An 11,735-nucleotide genomic window follows, 5' to 3' on the forward strand; every position below is an offset into this window, starting at 1 on the left:
TAAATTAATTCAGTCCTAGATTTTTCTGGAATGGATAGTGGTTTATTGCATTTCATTTTCATTACTTCTTAGGTGTAACTACTTGGTTCAGATTGTGTATAGGAAAGCATCAATTTCTCCAGGATTCTCCAGGCGATTGGCATAAGGTTTTCAAAGTACTCTCTTATAACATTCTCAATTTTGCTTATATCTATTGTGTTGTCTTATTTTTACCTCTAATTTTCTCTCTTTGGGTGAGTTCTCTTATTGTTTTTGGTGGGATTTTATATTATGAAGGTGATATATAGAGAGATGGGTTACATTTACATAAGTAATATTTTTAATAGTGCTATCCCTCCCTCAGTTTTTCCTGCTTCCTCCAACCCTGACATCCCCCTCCCCCAAAGTAGTGAAGTTCATTTCTAACATAGTTCTACTGTATATCACTGGTGCTTTGGTTGATCTTTGTCCCACCATTTCTGTGATTTCCCTTCCCTTCCCCAAATCAGATTAACATGTATAAGACAAAGGGTTGAGAAAACAAAAACAGTTACTACAGAGAGTAAACCAAAAGGTGAAAACTAAATAGAAATAAGTAAAAAGAGTTCACTATACAATCATCTTTTATCCATTTTTTGGAGCTCCTTTCGATAAGCATCATTTTATATGGTGATATTCATATTGCTATTGAGCTGTTGTAAATAGCATAGACATATTCTAGTTTTTCCAAATGAGTGAAAACCTGTAGCCTATGATTCTTTGGATCTGGCTTGTTTGACTTATGTTTTCCAAGTAGTTCCATTTCCTTACAAATGGGGCAATGTCATTCATTCTGATGAATAGTGTTTTTTTGTGAATATATACGACATTTTCTTGATCCATCATTGCTGGGTCATGGGGAGCTCTATTGAGGAACCTCTATATTTCTTTACAGAATATTTGAACAAATTTACATTTCCACCAGTAGTGTAATAATGTTCCTTTTTGGCCACATCCCCACAAGCCCAGTATGTTATTATTAGTTTTCTTCATAATGGTCATTCTAACTGGGGTGAAGTGAATTCTCAATGTTGCTTTGATTTGCATTTCTTTTATGACTAGATGTTGCATATTTCTTCATGTGTCTATTGGCCATGCATATTTCTTCTTCAGAGAAGTCTCTCTTTAAATCTTTAGCCCACTTATTAAGAGGGTTGTTGGTTCTTTGAGAATTTGTTTTTTTTGGGGGGTTAACTTTTGGGGCTCTAAATATATTTGAGATATGAGGCCATTGTGTGTTGTAGAGAAAGTAAAGATCTAACAATCTGCTGGCTTTTTATCTATATACCTATATAAGTTCTCTTCTTAGTCAGATTTGGTAAGGGTCTCTCAAGTCTGTTAATTTATTTAAAAAACCAACCCTGATTTTTTGATTCTTTCCATGTTTTATTTTGTCTTTAGTTATTTCTGATTTTTTTATTTGTTTCTGTGTACTGCTTTGTGTCTGGGTTTGTTCCTGTTTTCAAGGAGCTTGAGGTGCATAATTAAAATATTCAATTGAGATTTCCCCAGTTGCTTGATGGAGATCCTCAGAACTATGTATTTTCCTTGAAATACTGCAAATACCAGAGGAGCTGGTAATTTGTGTGTTCATTTTTGTTAAATTCCAGAAACTTTCAGATTTCTTTTTTTTTTTGGGGGGGGGGGGGGTCCGGTTGTGGGGCCTGAACTCTGAGCCTCGGTGCTGTCCCTCAGCTCTTCAGCTCAAGGCTAGCACTCTACCACTTGAGCCACAGTGCCACTCCCGGCTTTTTTTCTTTGTGCTTATGTGGTGCTGAGGAATCGAACTTAGGGCCTCATGCATGCAAGGCAAGCGCTCTACAACTGAGCCACCTTCTCAGCCCCTCAGATTTCTTTTCTAATACCTTCAGTGTCCAATTGTTCATTCAGCAACATGTTGTTCAGTCTTCATGGGTTTGACAATTTTTTATTTGCTTTAGCCATTTAATTCTAAGTTTGTTCTCTTATGATTTGACAAGATATGGGAATTCAATTAATTTTTCTTTGGACAGAATATCCGTGTGACATAGGATATGTTTTATTTTGGAAAATCTTCCATGAGCTGCTGTGAAGAACGTATATTCTGACGCTGAATGTATATTCTATACATGTCTATTAGGACTAGGTGGTCAATGTAGTTATTTAGGTCTGCAGTTTCTTGGTTGAGTTTTTCCTTGGATGACAATGATTTGTTGAGATGTGTTTTTAGGTTAAGTAATATTTGGTTGATGAAGTGGTATGCTCCAGGATTCCGGGTTTTGATATTTAGACTCTACATATCCTACTAATGTAGAGCTGCCATTATCAGAATGTAATGTCTCTTCTAACTAATTTTAATTTGAATTCTATTTTATCTTATGTTAGTAATTCTACTTCAGCCTGTTTAGGGTATCCTCTGCTAGAATTCTGTAATATGTTTCCTATCCATTTTGTTTCCTGCTCTTCACCTTGATACCTATCTCCCCCATGTTTTATCTTCTAACTGAATCTTGAAGTTCCTGCAAGATCATTTCTTATTTCTTTGATTGGTTCTAAATGATTATCTCTTCTTTCCTATTAGACCTATTCAGTCTTTGATGCTTGAGATTATCTTCTATGTAATCTATTCTCTGTGGAGAGATTCTTCATAGTTTTTTATTTATCTGTCTTCAAAACGGTCACTTTATAAGGCTTTTATCTTTATTAAGGTTTTGTTTTTGTGCTTGTGTGGACTTTCTTTACATCTTTTCTTTGAATAGGGGGGTTGGGATTTGGTCTTTTAACTGTGTCTTCTCTCATAAGTTTTAACTAGACATCTATTTTTTCCTAGGACTCCCTTGCCTTCTCAGAATTTACTTATCTTTCTCTTTGTAGTCTCCCTGAATTATTTTGCTAGTATTTGGTTGGTCTCATCTTGTTCACAAATTTCCTTGTAGAGGTTTTGTATCTTTTTGGTAATCACATTTTTCAGCACTATTTGTAATGTATTTTGAAAACTACCTTCTATGTCCTTGATTGCCTGTTGTAATGCCTGCTTATTTACTGTGTGAATTACACTACCTTGACATCACTTTTTTTTGTATTTTTCTGATTGGTTCTGTACATTTGAAGGATGTCTTGGCTTTCATTTAGAGCATCTATGATCTTAATATTTGACTCTCTATGTTCTTGGTTGATTTGCCAGGTGTTGGTATAGACTTCTCTTATGATTTTCTGGAATTAGGTTTTTGTCTAACCCATTAAGTGTAGGAGGAGAGATCAGTTGTGGTGAGATGTTGTCATGTTAATACTTGTGGTTCCAATGACAGTTTGAGTTGTCCAGTGGTAAGGTGAAGTGTGTCTGTGTTTGGATGTGGCTGTCTCTGTCCCTGATTTTTTTCTCATGTGGCCCTTTTATTTCCACCTGCAGCTCTGCTTTTGAACATGTTCCCCCACCACAGTCACAGCAGTCACCTGACTAACTAGGTAACTTTTCATAGATTTGTGTTTTTTTGTGATGATAATATAAAATCTTTTTATGTATTGTGGATCTATATATAATTATAGCTGACTTGCTTTGACCTTCTAGAAGTGGAGTACCTGCTAGGACTCTAAATCTCTGTTTCATTAGATAGAGCTAGGGTAATTTTCTATTGTTTCTCTGCCATTATTTTTCCACTTCCTCATGTTCATTTTTTATTGTGGAGTTTTTCACCTAATTTTGGGTATGCGATGGTTGTACCAGGTTATTTTCTTTTTTTCTGTTTGTGTTACTTTGAAATAGTGATTTCAGCCTTGTATGAAGAGACAGTAATAATATGAATTGGAAGTTATTACATCGAATGAAAGGGAGCAGACATTGTAACCTATTTGCTATAAATGCATTAATATTAAGCAAAGCTAATAAAAATGATTACTTCTTTACTCTTCAGAGGATGAGTATAGTACTCTTGGATATCTTGTAGGAAAAGAAATTAGACTCATTACAAATGATGCCTTACATTGAAATTACAGGCTAAACTTTCTCCTTCAGCAGGCAAATTTTCATTTCTTTCATAATAGTATTATAATATCATAATAACTGAATGTTGATTTGTTTTCATCTGCTATTTTCAATTCCATTCTTCATCCATTAGGAATCCAGGTCTTTGAATGACCAGTTCTTTAAAATACCTATATTGCTTATATTATTTTTTGAATCTCAGTAAAATAAATATGAATTTATGTCTGAGTCTCATCTTTACCTACATTCATGTGAAATGTATGCAGTCTCAAGCAAGGAAACTGACTATTTTACTCTTTTCTGTTATTTAATCAATAAATCTTTTCTCTTCAGAAATATGGTCTCACCTTTTAGTGTTGATTTTTTTCTTTTTTCTTTTTTTTCTGTTTGTTCTCACCTTTTATATTGCTCCAGTGAACATGATGTATTTCCAGTACTTTTATAGAAATACATTTAAATTTTTGAACATGGAGTCAAGCCCCCTCCATTATTTCTTTAAAGTAAACCCTTTGAGACTCTTTTAGATATAAAAATTAAAAAGGTCAATGCGCAGGTTTATACATGAATACTCTAATGGTTCAGTCAATTAGACACAACAACTACAATACCACAATAAGTCTTAAAGGCACCAAAATATTAGTGTTCATGAATTAGAAAATGATTAGTCAAAACAAAGTTTATATTATATTTGAAAGCTTAAAAATGAAAATTACACTCAGATTTACTGTCAATATCCTATTTCCAAGAATACATTTTTCAGCAATCCGGGAAAAAAAACATAAGGGTTTGTCACAGAATGAAAGATGTAAAAACAGACTGTATTTCCTTAAGATGATAAGTATATGCAAATCATTTTATTTTTTCAAAGATACTATAAAATTTCATAAGAGGATTTGTGATCAGAAGTGATAGGTAAGTAAAGTAACTGGAAATCTGTATGTGGAAATTTTGCTTTCAATAGAGGATGACAAGTTTCACTAAATGAACCTATAGAAGATGATTTTGTATCTGCAACACACATCCAGTATTCTACACTGTAGACATATTCTGATTCTCTTCCCTCAGTTCCTGTTCAATATTCTTCTACTTTCATGTTGGAGATTCATTGTTCCAAGTTCTCTTTGTCAAAAATATTTTTATATATCCTTTAAATGTAAAGGAGTGTTTGGCTTGGGACCCTATTTACGCTTGGTATTTGTTTACCTTTAATGTTTGCCATTTATCATCCCAGGCTCTCCTTTTGACCATATCAGCTAAGAAATCTGTAATTATTCTGACTATGTATCACTTTTGCATAGATTCTCCCTTTGTCCGTTGTCTCACCATTTTGTTTTTCCCTTTACCTTCCCTAGTTCAGATCAACATATTTACAATACTCAGGGTATCAAAATCAAATACAGTGACTACAGGGGATAACCATAGTTGGAGAAAAGAAAATGATAAAAAGAAATCACATAGTACATTAGGATCAGCAACAATAAAGAACATGCCTTGGAGTACATTTCTCTTGGAATTACCTCATATGATCTTATGTACATAGCTATTGAGCTATTCTGCTCATCTACTAAAATTATCTTCACTGTAGACAATAATGGTCCCCTATTATCCAGATATCCCACTTCTGATCATTTACCCAAATGATCACAAACATGGCCACACTAAAGCTACCAGCACAATGATGTTTATCACAGTAATATTTACCATAGCTAAGATAAGGAATCAACCCAGATGCCCCTCAGTAGATGAATGGATCGCGAAAATGTGACACAGACACTCACACACACACACACACACACACACACACACACACACACACACACACACACACACACACGCACACACACATGGAATACAATGCTCCCATCAGAAATAGTGATATCACCTCATTTGTAAGGAAATGGAAGATTTTGGAAAAAATCATATTAAGTGAAGTTTGCCAGACTTAAACATAGATCCTATAGTTTCCCTTATTTGTAATAACTAGTTTATTTCAAGGATAATCTCATGTATTTTAATTTGACATTTCGTTCTATGTTGAGCATACAACATTATTGCTATATTGTTTTTTATTATTTCTGCAAACAGGCAGGTTTTTAAAAGAATTACTTTCATCTCATCCATTACTGAAATAAGAACAACTAAAAGAGCAACCCCTACTAAGAAGAACTCGTACTTACTTCGCTTCATTCCTATGTAAGGCCAGTGTTCTTCCCTGTATACTTAAGTTGTACATTACTACTCCATACTTGGTCATCCTGTATATCTACAACCTTCTACATTGTGACCTGAATGTCCCAGCAATTCCACTTTGCTTTAATTTTTTAATAAATTTCTCTCTTAATGTTTGAGGTTGGTGTGTGTGTGTGAGAGTTTGTGTTTGTGTGGTTTTACAAAGATCAGAAAATAACATTTTTCGTCATTTAGAATACATCTTTCAGGTCATTGTAAGTTGTGGTTAATGAGAGAAATCTCTTACTATTTTAAGGATGAAACTGAAAACTATATATATGCATGCACCACAGTTGCATTATTAGTCTGTAGTTGAACACTTAATTTCTATTTTTATCTTGGCTGTTGTTGTGAACAATATGAATAAGAATGTACTGCAGATTTATTTACGTGTTACCCAGAGAGAAATAATCATATGATTGGTGGGTCAGATGAGATTTCATCTTTGCATTTCTTTACAAAACTGCATACTACTTTCTAAAGCGAGAATACTAACCTGTATTTTGACGAAGAGAGTAGAAAATTTCCTTTTCTCCACACTCTAACCAAAGTTATAGCCTTTTAAGTTTTTTTTTAATGGCAGGTTTTTACTATGTGCAGTACCCCAGACTGGCCTTAGACGCAAATGCACTTACTCCAACCTCCTAAGTGTTTGGAGTTAAAAGCCTTTACCACCACAAGTGTTTCCTTTGATTTTTTTGATAAGAGTTATAATAGTTATGAAGTAGTATCATAGTAATTTTGATTGCATTTCTCTAATGACTTCTGTTCACAAAGAATTAAGCCAGCATAGAAGTGGTACAACAAAACTTAGTAATCCCACTGGCGATTTTCAGCGCTTTTTGGAAAATATGTCTATTCAGAAAATTTGTCCGTTTTTAATCATTTCTTGTTAATCTCACCTTTAATCATTCTATACAAAATCAATACTTAATTCAATGTAATAGAAAGGAAAAAATAAAGCAACTCCTAACATTTTTCAATTGTCAATAACATGATATTGCTTAAATCATTTTCTGTTTATGCATGAGATTCTATAACTCAATTTAGTTAGACCTTTTACAAAGCTATATGTATTTTATGTAGTTTATGTTGATTGCTCTTTCCAAAGCCTGTGAGTCTAATTTCCCTTGGTTTCTTTCAGTCTCATGTAGTTCACATTTCAAACTGAAGAATAAATGGAAGGAAGCAAACAAAAAAATAAAGTTCCTCTCATCTGATGATGCTTCTACAAGAATGAGGAAAGAGTTCGTCCTTCTAAGAACCTATGATAAGATTTCAAAAAGAGAATTTATTCCTCTAGGTTTTCCCTATCTTTTCAATGTAACTTAAATGATATAAAACACAATATGCTGCTCATTTACTTTTACATTTGATCAGTTTTGCACATTTTCATATGGACTTCACCTCAGTCTACAACATTCCTTCATTATAATATCCCTGATATTTTTGCACTATCAAGACATAAGATAACCATTTTGACTTACAGCATGAGATGTTATCCACTTAGCTTCCTTGGAAACAGAGCATAGCCAATAGATAAGATTATTTCTGGTTTCTCACTACATGTAATTGTTTCTGTAATACATATCACATTCTGTTTAGTATTTAAAAAACTGCTGGCTAAACTCAAAGCTAATTCATAGAAGTTTATGTTAAGTATTTCACAAGTGTTATGTCTCTTAACTGTTAAGAAAACATTAGCTCTAATGTTAATGTTATTACCATCTTAGTGTTGGGAAAAATTGTAATTAAAGGCACTAAGGTCCTGGCTCAATGACCAACAGTGAGGTGGGAAATGAATCAGTTTCCAAAGTCTTTTAGCAATACAAAAAAGTAGGTAAAAATCTCTCCATTCTCTTACACTTTAAATTCAATATTCATATTGTCCAAGACACAATAGCATAGCAACTATTGCCCATGTAATTGTTTTCTGTCACATTTTGTCTTCAACACAAACTGTGTTGGTGACATTGGGTTATCGTGCACAGAGCTGAGCTTATAAATTGAGATCCATAGAGAGCCAAATTTCTTCTGTCCCACAGTTCCAGTGTCCTTTGTAAAATGTAGTAAAGCTATCTGAGCGCTGGTGGCTCATGCCTGTAATGCTAGCTAATCAAGAGGCTGAGATGTGAGGGCCGTGGCTTAAAGCCAGCCCAGGAAGGAAAGTCCATGAGACTCTTATTTCTAATAAACCACTAGAAAACCAGAAGTGGCGCTGTGGCTCAAGGGGTAGAGTGTTTGCCTTGAGCTGAAAAGCGCAGCAACAGAGCCCAATCCCAGAGTTCAAGTCCCACGACTGACCCCAAAACAAAAAAGTACTAGAAACTTTTAATTACCATCACTTACTGTCTTTTAAGAAGCCAAAAAAGAATAAACTCACATATAATCATTCCAAAATGTTTTAAAATTAGGAGATGTAAAAACAGGTCCCCGTGAAGTAAACTTTCTCCTACTTTTAAGATTATTCTAAAAGCCTTGTGGTGGTTGATCACACCTGTAATCCTCTATACTCGAGATATCTACACAGGAGGCTGAGATATGGGGATAAGAGTTGAAAGCCAATCAGAGCAAAAAAAAAAAATTCATGAGATTATTTTTCAAAAATGATAATGAATTAGCAAAGAGTTAGGAATGGAGATGTAGCTTATATAATAACTCACCAATCTAAAGAAGAATGGCCTAGCAAGACTTTGAAGACCTGAGTTCAAATTCTGACCATGTCAACAAGGAGAAACACACACAAACACACACACACACAAACACACACACACACACTCTTATTCATTATATCTTCATGTCACTGTTCTGCATTAATTTCTTTGTTAACAATATTATCTTGTAACATTTTTACACGTTTTTATTGTAAAAATATTGTACAGAGGGGTTACAGTTACATGAGTGAGATAATGAGTGCATTTCCTATCAAGCATTGTTTTCTCCTTTGTTTTTCCCCCACCGTTCCTTCACTCACACCTCCACAAGTACACATCCCAACTCCTAACCCCTCACTCCTCTCTCCCCTGCTAAATTGTGAAGTTCATACATCTCATTGTTACAATGGGTCAACCTACATCTCTATTTAAGCATTTTGTTTTTCCCTTTCCCTCCCCAAATTAGCGAAGTTTATATACAAGATGCAGGAGCACCAACATCGAATACAGTAAAAACAAGGGTTATACTATGAGGGAGGATCATATAAAAAAGAAAAAATCACATTGTACATTATAAATACATTAGAAACAACAGCAAGAAAGAAAAAACCACTTATGTCCTTATCTTGGGGTTCATTTACCTTAACATAATTTTATCTAGTCATATGCACATAGCTTTTGATCTTTTCTGCTTATCCCAGACATATATTAGTTATTGCAAATAAGGGATACCATGGGAACTATGTTTCTTTGGGCTTGGCTTACTTCATTTAGTATAATTTTTAATACGTTTTTTATTGTAAAAATACTGTATAGAGGGGTTATAGTTACATGAATAAGGTAATACGTACATTTCTTATCAAGCATTGCTACTGCCTCCTTTGTTTTTCCCTAAGATCCCTTCCTTCCCACCTCCACAAATACACTCCATAATCCCCACCCCCCACCCCTGCCTAAATTGCAAAGTTCGTTTTTTACAATACTGTCTGTACATCTCATTGTTACAATGGGTCAACCTGTATTCATATTTAAGTATTTTGTTTTGTCCCTTTTCCTCCCTAAATTAGATAAATGTATATACAAGATGCAGAGCATCAACATCAAATACAGTGAAAACCGGAGTTATTCCTTGGGGAAGGAACATACAAAGAAACAAAAAAAATCGCATGGTACATTATAAGTACATTAGAAAAAATAGCAAGAAAGAAAAAAAAAACCCTTGTGTCCCTATCTTGGGGCTCATTTCACTTAACATCATCTTATTTGGTCGTTGTACATAGCTTTTGACCTTTTCTGCTTGTCCCTGACATCTACTAGTTACTTTTATCAAGTAGAGTCTGAATCAGGAGTGTTGATAAATGTCCACACCTAAAATCTTAGCCCTAGGCTGAACCCGCAGTATTACATAGTTGAGGCCACAAAAGTGAGAGATTGGGTTTTGTTTTCTTTTTTGTTTTGGTTTTTGTAGGTTGTGGGGCTTGAACTCTGGATCTGGGTCTGTACCGCAGCTCTTCAGCTCAAGGTTAGTGCTACCACTTGAGGAACAGAACCATTTATATCTTTTTCTGCTTATGTGGTGCTGAGGAATCAAACTCAGGACCTCATGCATGCAAGGCAAGCACTATCCCACTACGCCACCTTCCCAGCACCTGAGAGACTGTGTTTTAAAAAGCATCTAAACAATATTTGCTTTCTACTTTGGGTTATATAATGAAATATATGAATATCTTTTTATATTTTTGTGAATTGTCATATTTCTAAATTTTTAATAACCGAAGCTACTTTATCCTTTTCAAAGTCATGAAATATCTCTGAGATTTTCCTTCTGTGAAGATTGTTTTAGCATTTATAACTTCTTCTGAATCTTTATTTTTTATCAAAATTACTTTATATTTTATGTTGATGGGTTATCATACATCAAATACATTCAAACGTACATGTAGAATCTAAAGACGGCAGTATGAATATTCTCATATAGCTCTTGTTTCTCTGTTATGCACTTTCAGTATTATGATATTTCTCTCTCTTTCACTCTCTTTCATTTCCTCTTTTTCTCTTTCATGTTCCATGTCTGCTACTTAGAATTTCTGCTAGTTTACTATTATCCTTCAGGTACCACTGATTTTATGGGAACATTATAACGACCGTCAGTTACCCTTGCATTCTTTAAGAGTTATAACAGTGACGTGATATTATTCTCTGTCATTCTAAATGGCAAATCAGATCTAAGATTCCTTTTCACTTTTACTACTATTATAAATTTTATCTCATAGGAATCATTGGGATGAATATAATACTTTTAACCTGTGACCTAAAAGTTCTTTTTCTTTTACAACCTTTTTATTTTATTATCAGTAAGTAACTACATGTAATGAAAACAAAGCTATCATATGGAAAATAGACTGAAGTTGTTCACAGGGAGGAGATACAAGGTAATGGGGGAAGTGAGTACAAAGTGATACACATCATATACCACAGATACTCAGAGCAGTTTATCATGTACACTTTGTGAGAAAGACAATGTGCTGGGAACTATAGGTTAAATCACAGAACACCTGATATGCATAAATATACATATACATATCTATGTATATATATGTGTGTGCACATATATTTATAAATGTATATTTATTTATATATGCCTATACGTGTATATGCCCTTATATATGTACACATATATGTTACTATACACACTAATGCACACATACTTATACCCATGTATACATGCGCACATGGAGGAAGTTACAGCCAACAGAAGTTTTACTAGTTGTTGAGTATGCTTTAGATGGAGTGCTTGGAACCAAATATTTTGAAGATGGATTGGTATCTAAGAGAACTTTTACCTCTCCTCTTATCTCTTAAAACTGGCAGGT

Source organism: Dipodomys spectabilis, unplaced genomic scaffold, assembly GCF_019054845.1.
Source record: "Dipodomys spectabilis isolate Male_0828 unplaced genomic scaffold, ASM1905484v1 ptg000463l, whole genome shotgun sequence".
In the NCBI taxonomy this organism is placed as follows: domain Eukaryota; kingdom Metazoa; phylum Chordata; class Mammalia; order Rodentia; family Heteromyidae; genus Dipodomys; species Dipodomys spectabilis.